Genomic DNA, 19,099 nt, shown 5'->3' with positions numbered 1-19,099 from the left:
TCTTTTTTTTTTAAGGAGTTTGCACACTGCTCCAACAAATACCAACAAACTCCAACATTATAAAGTTGGCAGCTGTTGGCAATTGTCATTTGGTAGTTTTTATAATGTTCATACCAACTGCCAGTCAACACTGCCCAGACAGTAACAGACAAGACTGACTTTTGTCACCTAGCTACTCCTACCTTTTCTTATTTGAGTTTTGGTTTACTAAAACATTGATGAAGTGGAGACCTTGTTGAATGTGGCCAAAGTAGTTCTGGTCTACCTGGCATGTAAAGATGCTAGCCGTGTACAGGAGAGACAGCAATCAAGACGAGCCAGGAGGAGTCTGTGGTGTAAACCTTGGATATTGGGACATGCAAAACAGGGGGTCTATCCTAACTTGTGTCAAGAACTTGGCTCAGAAGATACTCCAGCTTTTGCGAATTTTGCCATTTTTGCTCCTCAAGCTTTTGAGGAATTACTCACTATGGTCACTCCACTAATTGCCAGAAAAAACACCCATTCAGACAGCATTTCAAGCTGTTAGAATGTCGTCAATTGTTGGAAAATGGGCTCCATTGGTCCGACATTCTCCAACTCCACCAGACTGGACATGTCAAACTCTACCAGCTCCACCAGACCAGACTGGACATGTCAAACTCTACCAACTCCACCAGACCAGACTGGACATGTCAAACTCTACCAACTCGACTAGACATGTCAAACTCTACCAACTCCACCAGACCAGACTGGACATGTCAAACTCTACCAACTCAACCAGACCAGACTGGACATGTCAAACTCTACTAACTCCACCAGACCAGACTGGACATGTCAAACTCTACCAACTCCACCAGACCAGACTGGACATGTCAAACTCTACTAACTCCACCAGACCAGAATAGACATGTCAAACTCTACCAACTCCACCAGACCAGACTAGACATGTCAAACTCTACCAACTCCACCAGACCAGACTGGACATGTCAAACTCTACTAACTCCACCAGACCAGACTAGACATGTCAAACTCTACCAACTCCACCAGACTAGACATGTCAAACTCTACCAACTCCACCAGACCAGACTAGAGATGTCAAACTCTACCAACTCCACCAGACCAGACTGGACATGTCAAACTCTACCAACTCCACCAGACCAGACTAGAGATGTCAAACTCTACCAACTCCACCAGACCAGACTGGACATGTCAAACTCTACCAACTCCACCAGACCAGACTGGACATGTCAAACTCTACCAACTCCACCAGACCAGACTAGAGATGTCAAACTCTACCAACTCCACCAGACCAGACTGGACATGTCAAACTCTACCAACTCCACCAGACCAGACTAGAGATGTCAAACTCTACCAACTCCACCAGACCAGACTGGACATGTCAAACTCTACCAACTCCACCAGACCAGACTGGACATGTCAAACTCTACCAACTCCACCAGACCAGACTAGAGATGTCAAACTCTACCAACTCCACCAGACCAGACTGGACATGTCAAACTCTACCAACTCCACCAGACCAGACTAGACATGTCAAACTCTACCAACTCCACCAGACCAGACTGGACATGTCAAACTCTACTAACTCCACCAGACCAGACTAGACATGTCAAACTCTACCAACTCCACCAGACTAGACATGTCAAACTCTACCAACTCCACCAGACCAGACTAGAGATGTCAAACTCTACCAACTCCACCAGACCAGACTGGACATGTCAAACTCTACCAACTCCACCAGACCAGACTAGAGATGTCAAACTCTACCAACTCCACCAGACCAGACTGGACATGTCAAACTCTACCAACTCCACCAGACCAGACTGGACATGTCAAACTCTACCAACTCCACCAGACCAGACTAGAGATGTCAAACTCTACCAACTCCACCAGACCAGACTGGACATGTCAAACTCTACCAACTCCACCAGACCAGACTAGAGATGTCAAACTCTACCAACTCCACCAGACCAGACTGGACATGTCAAACTCTACCAACTCCACCAGACCAGACTAGAGATGTCAAACTCTACCAACTCCACCAGACCAGACTAGACATGTCAAACTCTAACAACTCCATCCAACAAACACCAACAAACACAGACGGCCGGCCCACACTGACCCAATTGTTGGAGTTTGTTGGTGTTTGTTGGAGCAGTGTGCAAGCTCCTTTAGGTGTCAGGAGTGAAAGTAGTCATCCTCAACATTGGTTGTGTTCTGGTTCGGCCCGGTCTCACGTCAGTTCGTGAAATGGTCCCGTTATTGAATCTATTGATTTGTGCACAGAACACGTTCATGTCGTTATTTTCGTGTGGTGAGCATGAATTTGAAAGTAATGAATTTCAATGGGAAGCATATTTCCGTTTTTGTCGCCGGCGCGTGGCGTTTCATTTCCCCGTTGTTGCGTCCCGATGAGCAGCCCAGTGTCACGGCAGTTTGTGAAACAGTCACGTTCGAAAATTTTGAAATGTACACAAAATAAACGAGAAAATCGCGACCTGTACACCAGTGGTTCCCAACCTTTTTTCCTTGGCGTCCCCCCCCCTACTTACAGTACAGGCCAAAAGTTTGGACACACCTTCTCATTCAATGCGTTTCCTTTTTATTTTCATGACTATTTACATTGTAGATTCTCACTGAAGGCATCTAAACTATGAATGAACACATATGGAATTATGTACTTAAAAAAAAAAGTGTGAAATAACTGAAAACATGTCTTATATTTTTGATTCTTCAAAGTAGCCACCCTTTGAAGCTCCAGCAGGGGACCCCAAACTTCCCTTTCCCGAGCAACATTAACCAGCTCCGACTGGGGGATCCGAGGCGTTCCCAGGCCAGGTTGGAGATATAATCCCTCCACCTAGTCCTGGGTCTTCCCCGAGGCCTCCTCCCAGCTGGACGTGCCTGAAAAACCTCCCTAGGGAGGCGCCCAAGGATGACTGAGCTTCTCACCCTATCTCTAAGGGAGACGCCAGCCACCCTCCTGAGGAAACCCATTTCAGCTGCTTGTACCCTAAATAAAGTTGTATTTTTTTATTGTTTCTCATGTGGAATTTTCTCTTCAGGACATAATTATTAAATAAAGTTGTATTTTGTATTGTTACTCATGTTGTATTTTCCCTTCAGGACTTAATTAAGACAGAAAATAGATTATTTTCAGTGTTATTGTTCATAACAGACAGAAAATAGGCCTCGATAGGGTGGATATTTGTGTTTGTTTTACAGTTTAACATTAATGGGTGTCCTAAAAACAGCATTTTAAAGAATGCTCTTTTAATTCTTTTTTGAATGATGCTTTTGGATTAGCTCCCTAAGCAGATTCACTGAAACTGAGGCGCCGCATGCAAAAAAAATAAACCATAATCCATATGTGTTGTGTGTAGGCCTAATATCAGAGTGCAGTAAGCTGTTTTGGATAACGGCTTCCCTCCACCACATGCTGGGCTGTGTTCACAAGACACTGCTGTTAAAATATAAGCCATAATGTCGACACTTTTACACTATAGACTCCATTTTTGTTATGTGTTCCGTTCCCTTGCCTCTGCTCCACAGTGGCGAGGGGGAAAAAAAGCCTGACAGCTCCTGGCTGTGCGCGTGACGTGCCGTTTGGCGCCTGTAGGTGGCGCTCAGAGCGCGAGAGACGGCTCCTTCCCGCCTCTCTCTCTCTCTGTGGCAGGACGGAGCTGGGGAGAGAGACTGTAGAAACATCAATAAAGAAGTGGAGAGAGAGAGAGATTACAGGGGAAAAGCCGACAGGTAGAGACATTTATTTACTATATATATATGGATGGACATGGAGGGAGAGGAATCTGGCAGTTAGCTAGTGTTTTTGACCGTTTTAAGTCAGAGTATGGCGGATATGTTCCTATCAAGAATGTGAGTGAACGTTTTTGTTTTTTTATTTTAAATGTCTAACTGCAGTTAGCTACACTCCTTTTACATTGAATTGTACGTGATGGAGACTCAAGACCTGTGACTCCGAGCTCACTCTGCCGCATACAGTTACAGTTTGAACGGTGGAGAAAAATAACGAAATGGCAGTCAGAAGAAGTCCCCATATCTCAAATAATAACAAATAAAAGAAGACAGAAAATGTTGGGAAATCCACGAAGAGTTAGTTAGTTGTTGGGGTGGATGCTCGCTCCGCCTTCCCCCCCTCCCGGTGTAGTGTATAGGGGAGGGAGGGGGAGGAGGAGGGGGGAATAGCTCGGTAGAGAGAGAGAGAGAGAGAGAGAGAGAGAGAGAGAGAGAGAGAGAGAGAGAGAGAGAGAGAGAGAGAGAGAGACGCGAGCGCAGTCGTTTGGAATCACTCCACTTTCTCATCACACACAGTGCAGCCGCGCGACCTGCTCCGTGCTGGACCCGGAGACGGACAGAGTTTGTGGCGGCAGAACGGTGATTGCACGTCGGGGTGGAAACTAACCGGACGGCCTCTTCTGGCAACTCCCGGACCTACCGGACTAGTGTTTCTGCTTGGGTGATTTTTAACCGTTTTTACCTTTTCCCCCCCGCCCCCCCACCACCACCACCACTACCTCCCCAAGCTTATCATCAGCGGAGGATGCTGTTACTGCTGTCGGTACAAACCGCCCGGTGGTAACGTTCACGGAGTAACCGTTACCAGTTAGTGACCCCCGGGTCCGGACGGGTGTTCCCCCGGCAGGGCTCCAGCTCCAGCCGTTCCCCCCCGGAGAGAGGAAAGGACCGCCGGGTTGACGCGCAGCGCTGGTCACGACAGTAGCCTTAAACTGGACAGACAAAAAAATTGTGAGAGGAACTGGAGGAATAACAACCCCTAACCGGTCCGACTGGATTGTTTAAACTGTTTTAAGGTCTTTTTTTTCGGCGTTGTGGATTGTTAATTTCGGCTTTTTTTTTTTTTTTTTTCTCCGGAGCGGCTCCGTCTGGGTACCGAGAAGGATCGGAGCCTGTAGCCGGGGCTGGAGCGCTCAGAGCTGGGGAACCGCGCGGCTCGCATCCGGTCCAGGTAGGAACTTCTCCCCACAGACCCGGTTCACACAGAATTTTAATCCTAGATCTTTACATAACCACATCCCTGTGAATATTTTACACATTTTCATGTAAATCCTGTAAGTGTGCAGGTATGTAAGGTGGACGTTTTACGCACGGAAAATAGAAAGACTAACGTTATATCCACTTCATTCTCATTTTTGCCTGGATGAGCACTTTGTACCTTAAGTAAAAAAAAAACTCACACATACACACAGATGGAGGACTAACCTCCGAAGGCTACACAGGCGTTTGCAACGACAAGAGCAGCTGCTTTTAAAACACTTGTTGGTAAAATAAAGGCGTTTAAAACGATTGCATGTTCATATTCAGCGTCTAATCTCCTCTGATGGGTATTTTACATATATTACACTACAGTGGTATTGATCCGTATCGATCCCCTCCGTCCTCAACATTACCTCCATGTCAGTCAGTAATAAAATACAGCTTCCTGTGGGTCACTCCGGGTTCCCTAACATTTCTTGAAACTGAAAAATCACTACAGTAATGCCGTACAGTGCCCTTTTCAGGAGGAAAGTATACAGTCGGCTGCGTGCACCGTTCCCTATAGTGCATATAGGAGCTGTTTCTGTTGGGGTATCATTATGGCTCCATATCAGGCGTTAAGAGTTCTGCAGGGATTCTTAGTCTATAGAGAAGAATATAAAATGGCAGTAAAAAAAAAAGCTCGTCATTATAAGAGGTTTGTCATCCCACTGTAATATCAGAGCTAATCTGCCTTCAGGGACTCCTGGGGATACTTAAAGCAACAATACAACAGTGCATTCATCTGAGGCTGCTCATAAACCAGTCACACAGGTGAGGTTAGTATACATCTCTCTCCAAATCTATTTCCCTTTAAACCTTTACACAGCACCTGAGGCCTCCCGCCCGGGCACCTGTAGCATCACATTTAACACCCCCCTTTCACCCACCCTGCAACGAGCATTTTGTATGTTTTGTTAACATGAGCTTAAGGCCAAATAAAGGCGGTTGGAGTTTCAGTGTAAACCGGTGAAGGTGGACATGTATACACCACCACCAAGTATATGCGTCAACACTGGGGAATCCAGTCCGTCCGGTCTCTCCAGTCTCCGGCATTACAGTCTTTCCTTCTTCTGTGGAAAGAGAGAGAGAGAGAGAGGCATTCAGCCTGCTCTGCATGACCGAGAGAGAGAGGGAGGGAGGGAGGGTGGGGGAGTTGGGTATTTACATGCAAACTGCATCAGCCTTTTCCCTGACAGAGAGTGAGCTGTAGTAGTAATTGCCACTGCCGTCGCTGTGGTCTTTTTTTTTTTTAAACTACCCCTTCAGGAACGCCATGGGAACGATCTGGAGATGTAACGCCGGCGCTCATGGGAAAAGGGGGCGGTGTTTGCTTGTTCCTTCACTTGACCTTTGACCCCCCCCATTCCTTATCCCCCCTTGTCATCCCTGATCATTTCTGCCGACAGAGACTCTTAACTGGCTCTGATCTTCCATTAGACTCGGCCTGAAACCTCGCCTTAACCAGCGGGGCAGTCTCGTAGTGTAGGATGACAAGGAGGAAGTGGGCATAGTCACCTCATTATCCCAGTGGCCTTTTGGCTGATATGATATGCTATATAATGTACGCCGCCTGAAAAAGAGATGGGTTGCCCCCGTATACTTGCGTATATAGTAGGGCTGCTCCCTCTTAGTCGACTAATCGACTAATCGGTCGTTTTGGACTTAGTCAACTTAAATTTCTTTTTGTCGAGTAGTCAGGTTTGATGCTTTTTTCATGCTGAATGACTTATTTTCCAAGAAACGTACTTACGAGCACATCTCTGGTAAACACAAGAATTAAAGTGGTGCTTTTGCATGACTCTTTGCGGAGAAACTCAGATTTACAGATCTGTCGATTAAATCAACTAATCGATTAGTCGATGCAGTTGAATGAGTGTTAGTCGACTAAGAATTTCTTCAGTCGAGAACAGCCCTAGTGTATATCCTCCACTACACAACTGGCGATGTTGAGCACAGCTGTTCTTGGTTTTTCTAGTCTCTAAAACTGGTTTACAAAAAAAAAAAGAAGATGTAGCCTTGTTGCTTGTGGCTTTAAATCCCAACAGCTTAACTGTACATTTAGTGTCATAAACATAAAACATAAATGTTCCACAAACACATAAAACAAGCTCATTAAAGCAGCCGATGTTAGGATTGTGGTTTCTGGTCAAACCGGAGGGATTCCTCTGTGCTTTATTTCGGACTTTGGCTCCGGTTTCTGCCACTGTAAAACACACTAGAAAGGGGGGGTGAGGTGGAGATACTCGCACTGAGGTTTGCGGCCAGTTTTGAACGTCGGGGCCCTGCTGTCACCCGAGCTTCTGCCGCGCCGTGGAGGGGCGAGGTCGGAGGTTTGATACCGAGCTTTTTCGATTCCTCTCTGCCTCCTCTAATTTGGAGGCGCATCAGTCCCATATCTGACCAGATTAAACAAACGTCTCGGTCCATCCACAGCTCTGCGGGAGGGTGAGGGGGCGGGAGGTTTAGAGGATTAGTCAGCGGGGAGAGGAAGAGAGGATGAAATGACAGAAAAAAAGAAGAGGAGGAGGAGGAGGAGGAGGAGAAGGGAGGTCGAACAGAGTCCGTTCTGCACATTTCTGTGTAAAAATTGGAGATCTGAGCGAGCCGTGTTGTTAATGCCCGTCATTAAAATGGGAGCTGGGAGAGTGGAAATTGGTTTGGTGTGTGAAATGGAAGCGCACACATTCAGAAAAAGAGGAGTCCACGCTTCCGATTTTACCGTTTTCACGGCAGGTTGCTCTTTATTTTGAGTTAGTTCAGGTGTAACTAGGAGCGCGCCGGAGCTAAAAACTCACATTACCTACCTATCTACAAATCAGTTAGGATCTTGTTGGAAAGAATTTATAACCTGTTGTTGTTTTTTATATATATATATATATACATAATATATTCAGAAAAAAACTAACTTTGGTCTTTAAAAAAAAAAGAAAAGCTCAAATCAAATCGACTAATTGATGAAACAAATGAGTGTAATTTTCTGAGTTTCTGCAGGGGGGACAGTGGCTGTTTATGATAAAAAAAACACAGACACTGCGTACTAATACGTTGTGTACAGGTTGTGTACTGATAACACCTGGTTACACACCGTTACACACCACCCTCTCGCCTTTTTTGGGGCTCGAGATACTTCTAATAAAGTACCGTGTGTATCAGGAGGAAAAACAGCCAGAATGAAGGAAAAAAAGCAAAAAATTGAAAGACAAATCTAAACAAATATGCTACACAGCATTTCTTTGACCCAAAGATGTGTGGTTTTTTTCTATTTAGTGCAAAAAAGAAACGCAAAAAACATGCACGAAAAATGCACGGTGGACTAGGTGTGTGGTAACTTAATCTGGCACCTGAATGTTGTCATTGACCAAAGCTGCAATGACAGCAATTATATCTGATGTCATTCACCTGAGGCAACTGTCATCATCATCCCCGCTACCTTTTGATTAAAAAACAACAAAAAAAACCTGTCAGAGAGGTCACCGAAATCATTACAAATCACCCCGAGGGAATCATAAAGATCTCCAGCTAATGTCACGTACGTATGTCTGTCAGACAGATGGACTGATGATGTCGTTTCCTGCCTAAAAGCACTTTGAGTGAGCAGACATTACATGGCTGTATTGATTTTATTTTTTTGCCCGTGCCAGTTAATAGAAACGATGGTTACAGACGAGCGAGAGGGTTTAGGCAACTCGCTGGCTGCTTCACACTCACGTCTCACAGCATCATGCAAAAACACAAATCTCTGAATATTTTACAGTATATGGTGCACGAGCAGCTGGAATGGGAATTAACGCCACGCGGCAGCCATTTCTAACTTACTGACGGCTCTTTTTTTTAATCATCATTTGACCCTTGTGGGCTCTTCCCGTCTCCTGTGCAGCTTTTTGGTTTTTCTGGGTCAAAATTTAAACTTTTTGTCAACGTTTTGGACATCTTTTTCAACTCTTTCTGTTGCTTTTCCACCGATGTTTTTGGCACTTTTTCCCCCAAACGTTTTTTCTGCACCTTTTGACGTTTTTTGAGTGTTTTCCCCCCCCCCCCCCACGTTTTTGTCACTTTTTTCAACGTTCTTTTATAAAAAAAAAAATCCAATGCTAGGAAATTGAATAGAACTTGTGAAGAGCGTTGTAGGGAGCCATCCACGTTATTTCTTTTGAAAATGTGGTTGAAAGAAACCCCTAGGCGTCCATCCTCAAGAAAATGCGAAGATTTTCAATAAAACGAAAGCAGTTTCCCCATACGTGTTGTCTCTCTCTGTGGGTTTTTACTTCTCTTTGTAGTCCCGCGTGTCTCTTTTTGGTCATTTGTTTTCCTTGGGTTTGTTTTTGGGTCTCTGTGGTTTATTTGCCGTCTCTTTGTAGTCGGTTTGTGTCCCTTTGGGGTAGTTTTGCGTCTCTTTTTCACATCCTTTTGGACTGTTATTATCACCAAATCTGTGTCTACCGTAAAAACTCGCTGAAGAAGTCCAAGTCCAATCATTAGATGTGAGGAAAGTAACTTTTAGTTACATTTATGTGGCTTAGTTGCTGCAACTAAACCTTATAATGGCGGAAAAACCCTGAATTACAACTTCAGATGGCAGTACGTCTTGCATCGTGATTCCTATTTTATCTCGACCGACCGAAATCTTATTTATACAGATTTTTAACCACACCCTACATCCCTACAGGGGGATCATTTTATGCTTAAAACACACAGTAAAATGTCCCGCACAGTACACCACTTGGTCCCGGCCCTTTACTTACAAAATCTACCAGATCCATATAAAAACATTACATTTTTATTGTATTAGGGCATTTTTAGGCAGGCGCACACACACACATATATATATATATATATATGTATGTATGTATGTATGTATGTATGTATATGTAAATATATGTATATGTATGTGTGTGTGTGTGTGCGCCTGCTCTACCAACTGAGCTAACCCGGCCACAACATTACATTTTTTAATGTCAAAGATGGATGTCGAGCAATGTATTACCTGCACCTTAGCCTTACATATTGCTAGGGCAATCCCTGTATTAGATTTTCTAAACTTTTAAATATCAGTTTCTGTATAAACTGGGTTTGGCTTTAATCTGTTTGAGTCTATAGATTGAACTCGGATTTAAAAACCTGCTAGCGTGTTTTCCTTTCTATCATAGTGTGGAAAAAGCATCAGTTTGCGTACACTAGCAGTCAGGTGTTGGTACAGCAGTAGTTAGTTTTTAGATTTTGTCGCCGTGCTGTAGTCTGACACGTGGAATAAATATGTTGCCGTGGATTTAAAACAGCGTTCTGATGATGCCTGATCTTTACTTCATACCAGCCTGCTGTTCATGTGCCATCCACTCCCATAATCCCCTTCTGCTGCCGCTTTGAGGGGATCAGTGTGTGTGTGTGTGTGTGTGTGTGTGTGTGTGTGTGTGTGTGTGTGTGTGTGTGTGTGTGTGTGTGTGTGTGTGTGTGTGTGTGTGTGTGTGTGTGTGTGTGTGTGTGTGTGTGTGTGCGTGTGCGTGCGTATCAGAGGTTAGACAGCACATCCTGTCAGTAGTAAGGTCACACTTTTTTTTTTTTATCCCTGAACTAGTCTAGGACTGCAACTAACGATTATTTTCATCGTGGATTAATCTGTCGATTATTTTCTCGCTTCATCGATTAGTTGTTTGCGCTATAAAATGTCCGAAAATTGTAAAAAATAAAAAATAAAACTGTGGATCCGTGTTTCCCAAAGCCCAAGATGACGTCCTCAAATGTCTCGTTTAGTCCACAACTCAAAGATATTCAGTTTACTGTCACAGAGGAGAGAAGACACTAGAACAATAATCACATTTAACAAGCTAGAATCAGAGAATTTTTACTTTTTATTACTCAAACCAATTCAACAAGTGTCAAAATAGTTGCCGAGTGATTTAATAGTTGGCAACTAATCGGAACATCTTATTCAGATCTAGTTCCACATTCCAAATAACTTCTGGCCGAACAAAGAAACATGACGGGAACACCGAGACAATGCACCGAAACCGGTCATAAAACTATTAAAAACCGCTCAGACCAGGTTTCCTGTCTGACAGGGAAATGGCCGCCAGTCGATCCCGGACACCTGATGACTTCCACTCTCTGCTGCTGCACCAAACTATTTACACAAGGCGTGGACGCATTCATGAACTGTGACACAACACCTGCTGCCTGTCTGGAGAGCCAGAGCTGTGTGTCACTCACAGGTGTCCAAAGTATTTCTTTGTATGTTTTGTGTAAGCAGTAATGAAATGCTTCAAGAAAAAACAAATGGTTACTAACCAACTAGCATGCTACTAGGGCTAGGAGCTATGGAGGAAATCAGATATCACGATATTCTTGACCAAATACCAAAAAAATCTAAGACGATATCTAGTCTCATATCACAATATCGATATAATGTCGATATATTGCCCAGCCCTACATGCTACCGCTAATACACAACAATTAGGTTCACACTTGTTATATAGTCCTAGGGCAAGGCTTCGCAAAAGTCCAGACCAAGGTCTGCATCCTACCAAAAGTTGGCATTGAAATAACTAATCAGATCGGTAATCTTATTTACGTGTTTCTATGATCAGATAGTTCCTGACTTCAGTCGAAATTTTGCCAATTTTAGACTTTTTTTATCTCGGTAAAGTTCTTGTGTGTCTGCTTGTGTGTAAATAACATTGGGATACAAGGCTTCTTTTGTCTGTAACTTAAAATAATTATATCATTTGTACGATTATGGCATCTCATCCGGCTCTATGGACTTTCCAGTGTGATTTTCACCACATTTTCCAGTGTGGTCATTCAAAACATAAATCCATGCAACACACACACACACACACACACACACACACACACACACACACACACACACACACACACACACACACAGGTGGTGTCAGAAAGCAGAAAGGCTTTGGCAACGGCTGCAGCATCTGAACAGGGAGCATGTGTGTGTGTGTGTGTGTGTGTGTGTGTGTGTGCACTAATCTGTATCAAACAATGGTAGTGAATAGAGTAATTAGAGTAATCCCCTTTTGTGCTGCAGTGCAGGGACCACACACACACACACACACACACACACACACACACACACACACACACACACACACACACACACACACACACACAAACTGGACTGTCAAAAGAGAGCTCACCTCGACCATGAACATCCTGTCCTTCTGAGATCTAAAGACATCAAAGCATCTTTTTTTGTGTGTGTGTGTGTGTGTGTGTGTGTGTGTGTGTGTGTGTGTGTGTGTGTGTGTGTGTGTGTGTGTGTGTGTGTGTGTGTGTGTGTGTGTGTGTGTGTGTGTGTGTGTGTGTGTGTGTGTTATTCAAGCCAGGTCTGGTATGTGGACATTCAGGTTACTGTAGTTTATATAAAGAACACACAGACATACTTACTCCCAGGTATAAAAGTACACGCCCTAGGATACAGAGAAACTTTCAGAACTGGTTTGGCTCCTGGCCACCAGTTTTATTGTGACCAATAAAGAATTGTCGTAATGGTTTCTAATTGGTCTGATAATGTTCCTGTGTAATTATAGAACACATTGCGTCAATTAAAACTGATTCCAGGGATTATGTAACATTTGAATGTAACACTGATGACTTTTATTTGTTTTCTGTCGCACAAACACGCTCACAATAAATAGATTTCGCTAGGAAGAAGCAATTTGCTAATTAGGTGAAATAAACAGCAGTGGACTGGTGTGATGAAGCAAGGTGGTGATTCATTAAAGCATTTTCTGTACTAATGAAGGTTTTCACACATGAGTTTACCAAACATTTCACATCAGGGGATACAACTCCTTAAAATGTCCAAAGTCTAAAATGTAATGTTTTCTGATTGGAGTCTGAAACTATCTAACCACACATGTGACGCCATCTTTTGGGGTTTTGAACACATTTTGGTTGGTACCAAGTAGAACCGGACGATTAATCAAAAGTGTGTCGACGTTGAAAATCTGAAGCTGTTATCGACGTATTTTACCCATGAATAATTTCGATAATTTGTTCCTGTCCATAGACCTACTTTCTCCTTAAAACATTTTACTACTGGGCGCCCGGTTAGCTCAGTTGGTAGAGCGGGCGCCCAGGTATAGAGGTCAACTCCTCGGCGCAGCGGGCCCAGGTTCGACTCCAACCTGCGGCCCTTTGCTGCATGTCATCCCTCCCCCTCTCTCCCCTTTCATTTCTTGAGCTGTCCTGTAAATATATAAAGTCCAAAAAAGTCACGTTATATTATCGGTTTAAAAATGCATTTTTGCAATTAAACTCCTATTTTGCCTGAATCCAGGGATTCTCAACGGTTAAGATAGATAGATAGATAGATAGATAGATAGATAGATAGATAGATAGATTTTTTTTTTTATTGATCCCAAAAAAAATGGGAAATAATGGTGTTGCAGCAGCAAAAAATATTAGACACAGCACACATACAGAGTAAACATTAAATAATAGGAAACAATATACATGAAATAATAATTGAATACTACACAAGCAATATTTAAAATATATACAATTTGGAAATAAAATGTACAACTGATTCAACAGATATAGATAAAGTTCATGTTTATCTATATATATATATATATATATATATATATATATATATATATATATATATATATATATAAATGACTTTGACTGTTCAAGTTCAATAAATGCAAACGTCTTACCAAAAAGTGAGTGAGTAATCGTGTTAAATAATCGCGATTTCGATAATAGAGCAGCCTTATTGAGAATGTAGTAGGATTCTGTTGTTTCTAAGTTTCAGTGAAAACAGTACCAGTACTCCCTTTAATAGTGGGGGTGGGTATACATGTGTAAAGTACCCAGAGGGCTGTTTGTTATGGTGATGGAGGCCGATGGTTGGACTTTAGGGTTAACGCCCACTCGGGTAGCATGCGGTCAACACTGAGATGCATCAGCAGTTCACCAGCGAGTACGGAGAAGAGCAACAGCTCACGTTATGGGATCTTTACATTTAAACCAGCTCGCTCGTCCAGGCTACAGGTCAGTAGTTAAGGGTTACAGTTCACCGGTTCAGGGTCACGTACCACGTTGGTTTTAGGGTGCATTTAAAAGTAGCTTGGTGTTGTTTACGGTTGTCTATAGTTTTAATATCTCCGGCTGCATCAGAGCGTTGTGTAACAAGTTGCAAACCGAGGATTAGGACTGTGTTTACGGTGGTATTTTCGATTGACAGGTTATTTTTTAAATTGCGCTTTTAATGTGATAAAAGTCAGGTATTTATTTCACAAGAAGACGCTATAATTTGTATATTTTATCTATGAATAGTTTTCCGATTAATTTATCACAGTGTACGTTAGGGATCGACCAGTTATCGGCCTGGCCGATATATTGTTATATATTTGGCAATTTGCTGATTATCTGTATCTGTGTTTTATTTTACTGATAACCAATAAAGTTAATTGAATAACAAGTGAGCTACTTTGGCTCCACTCCAGCTCAGTGTGAGTTTGACACTCCTGTACTAGAAGATTGTTTTTTTTTTTTCTCCATATTGTCCAACCGTAGCTGAGCATGAAAGTTAGTTTTGTGGGTTTGGGTTAATATAGTCTTTGTCTTTCGCATTCCACTTCCGGGATTGCAGGAATTTCCGCCGGATGCATGTCTTTCCCGTTACCTTCCTCTGTCTCTGTGTTGGCGTTCTAACCTCCGGTGGATTTGTGAGGACTATGGTTACCTGCTCCTCAGATCTCTGCAGGGTAAATCCAGACAGCTAGCTAGACTATCTGTCCAGTCTGAGTTTTCTGTTTCACAACTATTTTGCAGAGGCTTTGTCTGGCACAGCGAGACTAGGGTTAATAATGTCAGAGTTTGTAGTGTTGATTTCCTAAGCTGATCCAAGTGATCACTATCAGAGTACAACGTGTACTTGAACTGGCTACAGTATATTGATCCAGTGTCTAATCTCTTGAAACATTAACAGACATTATTGACAAACTTGTGGCGGCATTTAAAAACTGTCTGTTGTCACAAAACTGGACTTGGACAAGTTTCAGAAAATGGGCATTGAGCATAGTTCTTACAGCACAATAGGACATATTTCATGTTGTATGTGTATTTTATGGGTCACACATGAACAAATATATCCCTTTTGCTTTTGAAAGAAGTTATTCGCAGACAAATAATGTACAGTATGCAGTGACGGACTGCGATCAAAAAACGGCCCTGGCATTTGCAACACACTATTTTAGTCAATAACCTAAGCTGTGAGGGAATCTTTCCACTCACCTCGCTGCAGTACAATCTTAATATCTGTGGCTGCGTACATAAAATAACTTATCAAAATTAACCAAAGACAGTAGTGGCCCTTCTGGCATTTGCCCAAATTCCATATGGCCAGTCCATCACTGACAGTATGTTTCTGATGTTTTGGGTTTAAGAGACCCCAGAGAGGTTTTAACTGACTTCAGTGTATTTTCAGGTTGAATATAGAGCTGCAAAGATTAATGGATTAGTTGTCAACTATTAAATTAATCGCCAACTATTTTGATAGTTGCGTGTGCGTGTTTTGATCAGTTTGAGTAATTTTTTTATGAAAACTTGTGTGATTGCAGCTTGTTAAATGTGAATATTGTTCTAGTGTCTTCTCTCCTCTGTGATAGTAAACTGAATATCTTTGAGTTGTGGACAAAACAAGACATTTGTTGATGTCATCTCGGGCTTTTGGGAAACGCTAATCGACGTTTTTCACCATTTTCTGACATTTTAGAGACCAGACAACTAATCGATTCATCCAGAAAATAATCCACAGATGAATCGATAGTTGCAGCCCTAGTTGGATTCACTTGTATTAGTTATTTGTCTTATTTGTTTAGGATAATGTGACTGCTGGATACATATTTCTTATTTTAAGTTTGTTTAATAAACATTAATGTGGCTTTTACAGCTGCAGCTGTACCTCTACAGCTCGTCTTTCTAATGTAATGTACATTAGTTAGAACGGTGTGATGCAGGTGGGACATTAACATGCAGACACACTCTGAATATGAACAGTGAGATACACAGCGGGGGGGTGAACAGGGCCATTAAGCTGCTTTGTTATGTACAGACGAGAACCGTTGTCACGGGACACACACACACCCCCCTCGCTCTTTCTTTATGTGTCCTCTGTTGTTAGTCGTTAGTCTCTCGCCTGTTACAGTAAACACTCGGAGTCAAACCTCCAAACACTTAAGTCCGTTTTATGCTTCTGCGTAGAATCGCACAGCGTACCCCCAAAGACCCCTCTGTAATCGCCGTCACTCTCTCACTTCTCCCTCGCTCTACCACACACACTCCCCACACGCACACACACACACACACACACACACACACACACACACACACACACACACACACACCAGTGCACAAGTATAAACATCAGGCCACTTACGTAGGCTACGGCGAATGCTCGCAATAATCACATCGCGTAACACACTCATGTTCAATTCAAAGTTCAATTTGTTCAATAAATTCTTGTTGCGAACTATTTCTTGTCTCAGTTTGTTGTATTTTAGCAGAATTCTGAAAGCAACAGAACTGAGAACACTTTAATATAACACTTTGTGTATCGCAAGTAATATCGTTATCGCGATAGTCAACGTATGTTCCTCATATAGTGCAGCCCTACGGGCTCCTTGCACATGGAAATGTTTCTGTCCTTAGAAATGTTACTGTCCTTATTTTGAGCTCCAATGTCTTTGTATTAAACACAAACACAAAAACTGGTTCCAGCTGCTTGTTGGCTCGGCCTCTTTGCACACACACACACACACACACACACACACACACACACACACACACACACACACACACACACACACACACACACACACACACTCACTCACTCACTCACTCACTCACTCACTCACTCACTCACTCTCACACACTCACACACACATACAGAGACATATACACACACACACACACAGTGGTGAGAAAGTTTCAGACTGTGGGAAAAAGAATGCTCTCTGGTTCACCCGGGGCCTTCCCCGAGGACACAGCACACACAAAAACACGCACAGCACACACTACATGTGAACAAACATGTCAACAGGATTTCACTACCCTTTGATTATTATTATTTCTTTTTTTGGGTACTATTTCCTGACATTTGACCCGCTCTCAAACTCCTCATGACCCCGAGAGCTTTGTGCTCTGACACCACATGTTACAGTTTACATTAGAGGCCGCGAAATCCACATTTCACATGTCGGCCGTGAGCTAAAGGCAGTGAATCACGGCTGTGGGTGACTGGTTGAAGTGTGAGTTTTGGGTGATTGCACAAGTTGTGGATTTCAGTATTGCCCAATTTCATTTTCTGTTTCCAAATGGATCTCTACAGAAACTATGACTGTGTTTCCTTTATGATTTTTTTTTTAGCATCCTCTGTCTGAACAACATCAGGTCTACAAAATGATTTTTTTTACAAGAAATCCTTCATACGGAAACCAAAACCCAAATGACTACATAAATAGACTATTTCTAATTCATATTATATTCCACTGACTCACCCTACCGTTTTAATGTTCCCAGATGTTTGATATCAGGACGATGAGCTGACAGAACTGACCAGTTGAACGTTGTCCAATTAGAACGGGCCCTCCACGGTGACCTTTTTGGTCGACTCGGAAGAAAGCGAAGGTTTTGACAATAAACTAAATCAACACAACAGTATGTAGAGTTAAACAGGACGGGCCCAGTAACCTCTGAATAGTTCTACTTGTTGTTAATTTGCAATGTGAGAACGGGGGCTGCATTATGTTGGCAGGATCATTTAAAAGGCAACCGCGACTAAGTTGTCAGTCCCTCCAGAAAAACGTGATTATGCGATCGCATAATTCAACGCATAATCAGCCGCGGGGCTTGCATGATTTCATAATCCCCGCATTTTCGTTGCAAAAAAGTCCCATAATACAGTACAGGCCAAATGTTTGGACACACCTTCTCATTCAATGCGTTTCCTTTTTATTTTCATGACTATTTACATTGTAGATTCTCACTGAAGGCATCAAAACTATGAATGAACACATATGGAATTATGTACTTAACAAAAAAGTGTGAAATAACTGAAAACATGTCTTATATTTTAGATTCTTCAAAGTAGCCACCCTTTGCTTTTTTTTATTAATAAGGGAAATAATTCCACTAATGAACCCTGACAAGGCACACCTGTGAAGGTAAAACCATTTCAGGTGACTACCTCATGAAGCTCATTGAGAGAACACCAAGGATTTGCAGAGTTATCAAAAAAAGCAAAGGGTGGCTACTTTGAAGAATCTAAAATATAAGACATGTTTTGAATCAGTTTTTTTTTCTCTTTTTCATCAAACTGCAGTTTTTGCAAGTTCCTGCAATTTCATTGCATAAAATTGCATAAATATCCCACATATTCCATCACATTTTTTAAAAAAACGTGCCGCATAATCAAGGATTTTTGCCCCGCAACAATCGCAAAAAAAACCTCCGCATTTTCCTGGAAGGACTGCATTGTGAGTCGGCCCTATTTCTGATACCGTGGTGGCAGAAATTTTGCGATGGCGGGCCGCCGCTACAAAAAAAACACCGTACAGTAGAGGAAACACTGTATGATGTCTTTGATTCGATTTTTAACTCGGCCAGAGATTGATCTTTGGACACAAAATATGCCGGGAACTCTCAAGTACCAAACAGTTGGCCTCGAATGTCTGATCAGATCCGTAATCTCTTTTTTATTTTTTACCTTTTTCTATCATCCCATAGCACCAGATTTCAATCAAAATGTGGCCAATTTTAGACGCTATTTTATGTATGTGTTTAGGCAACATTTAACACCCTCCTGCTAAATAAAAAGCATGTTTATATATCTCAACGTGACGTATCTGGGCGCCCAGTCTTTTAATATTCTAACGTCCATCTGCTGCGGCTTATTTAAATCAATCGCCGTGGGGGCTGCAGCTCAGGAATTGTCCGATTGGTCCAGTTTAGCGCAGACACACTGTTGTGTTCAGTGGCTCATTAGTAGACTGGATGTCAGCCAGCAAGCCGTGTTGTT

The 19,099-nt window shown here is 42.6% G+C and overlaps 1 protein-coding gene across 4 annotated transcripts in view; it reads left to right on the top strand.

The window, feature by feature from the left end:
* The first annotated feature begins 3,666 nt into the window (after positions 1 to 3,666).
* LOC114563081 (protocadherin-1) overlaps positions 3,667 to 19,099 on the top strand; it is a 255,904-nt gene continuing 240,471 nt past the window's right edge. For 2 of the 4 annotated variants that reach the window (XM_028589863.1, XM_028589866.1), the window contains exon 1: positions 4,522 to 4,987. The gene's annotated coding sequence lies outside the window, so the exon portion shown is untranslated. Of the gene's footprint in view, positions 3,757 to 4,521; positions 4,988 to 19,099 lie in introns of those variants that run through there. The other 2 variants (XM_028589864.1, XM_028589865.1) reach the window with 2 other exon arrangements.

The sequence above is a fragment of the Perca flavescens genome, chromosome 10 (assembly GCF_004354835.1).
Source record: "Perca flavescens isolate YP-PL-M2 chromosome 10, PFLA_1.0, whole genome shotgun sequence".
Lineage (NCBI taxonomy): Eukaryota > Metazoa > Chordata > Actinopteri > Perciformes > Percidae > Perca > Perca flavescens.
This window is presented reverse-complemented; position numbering and strand designations above follow the sequence as displayed.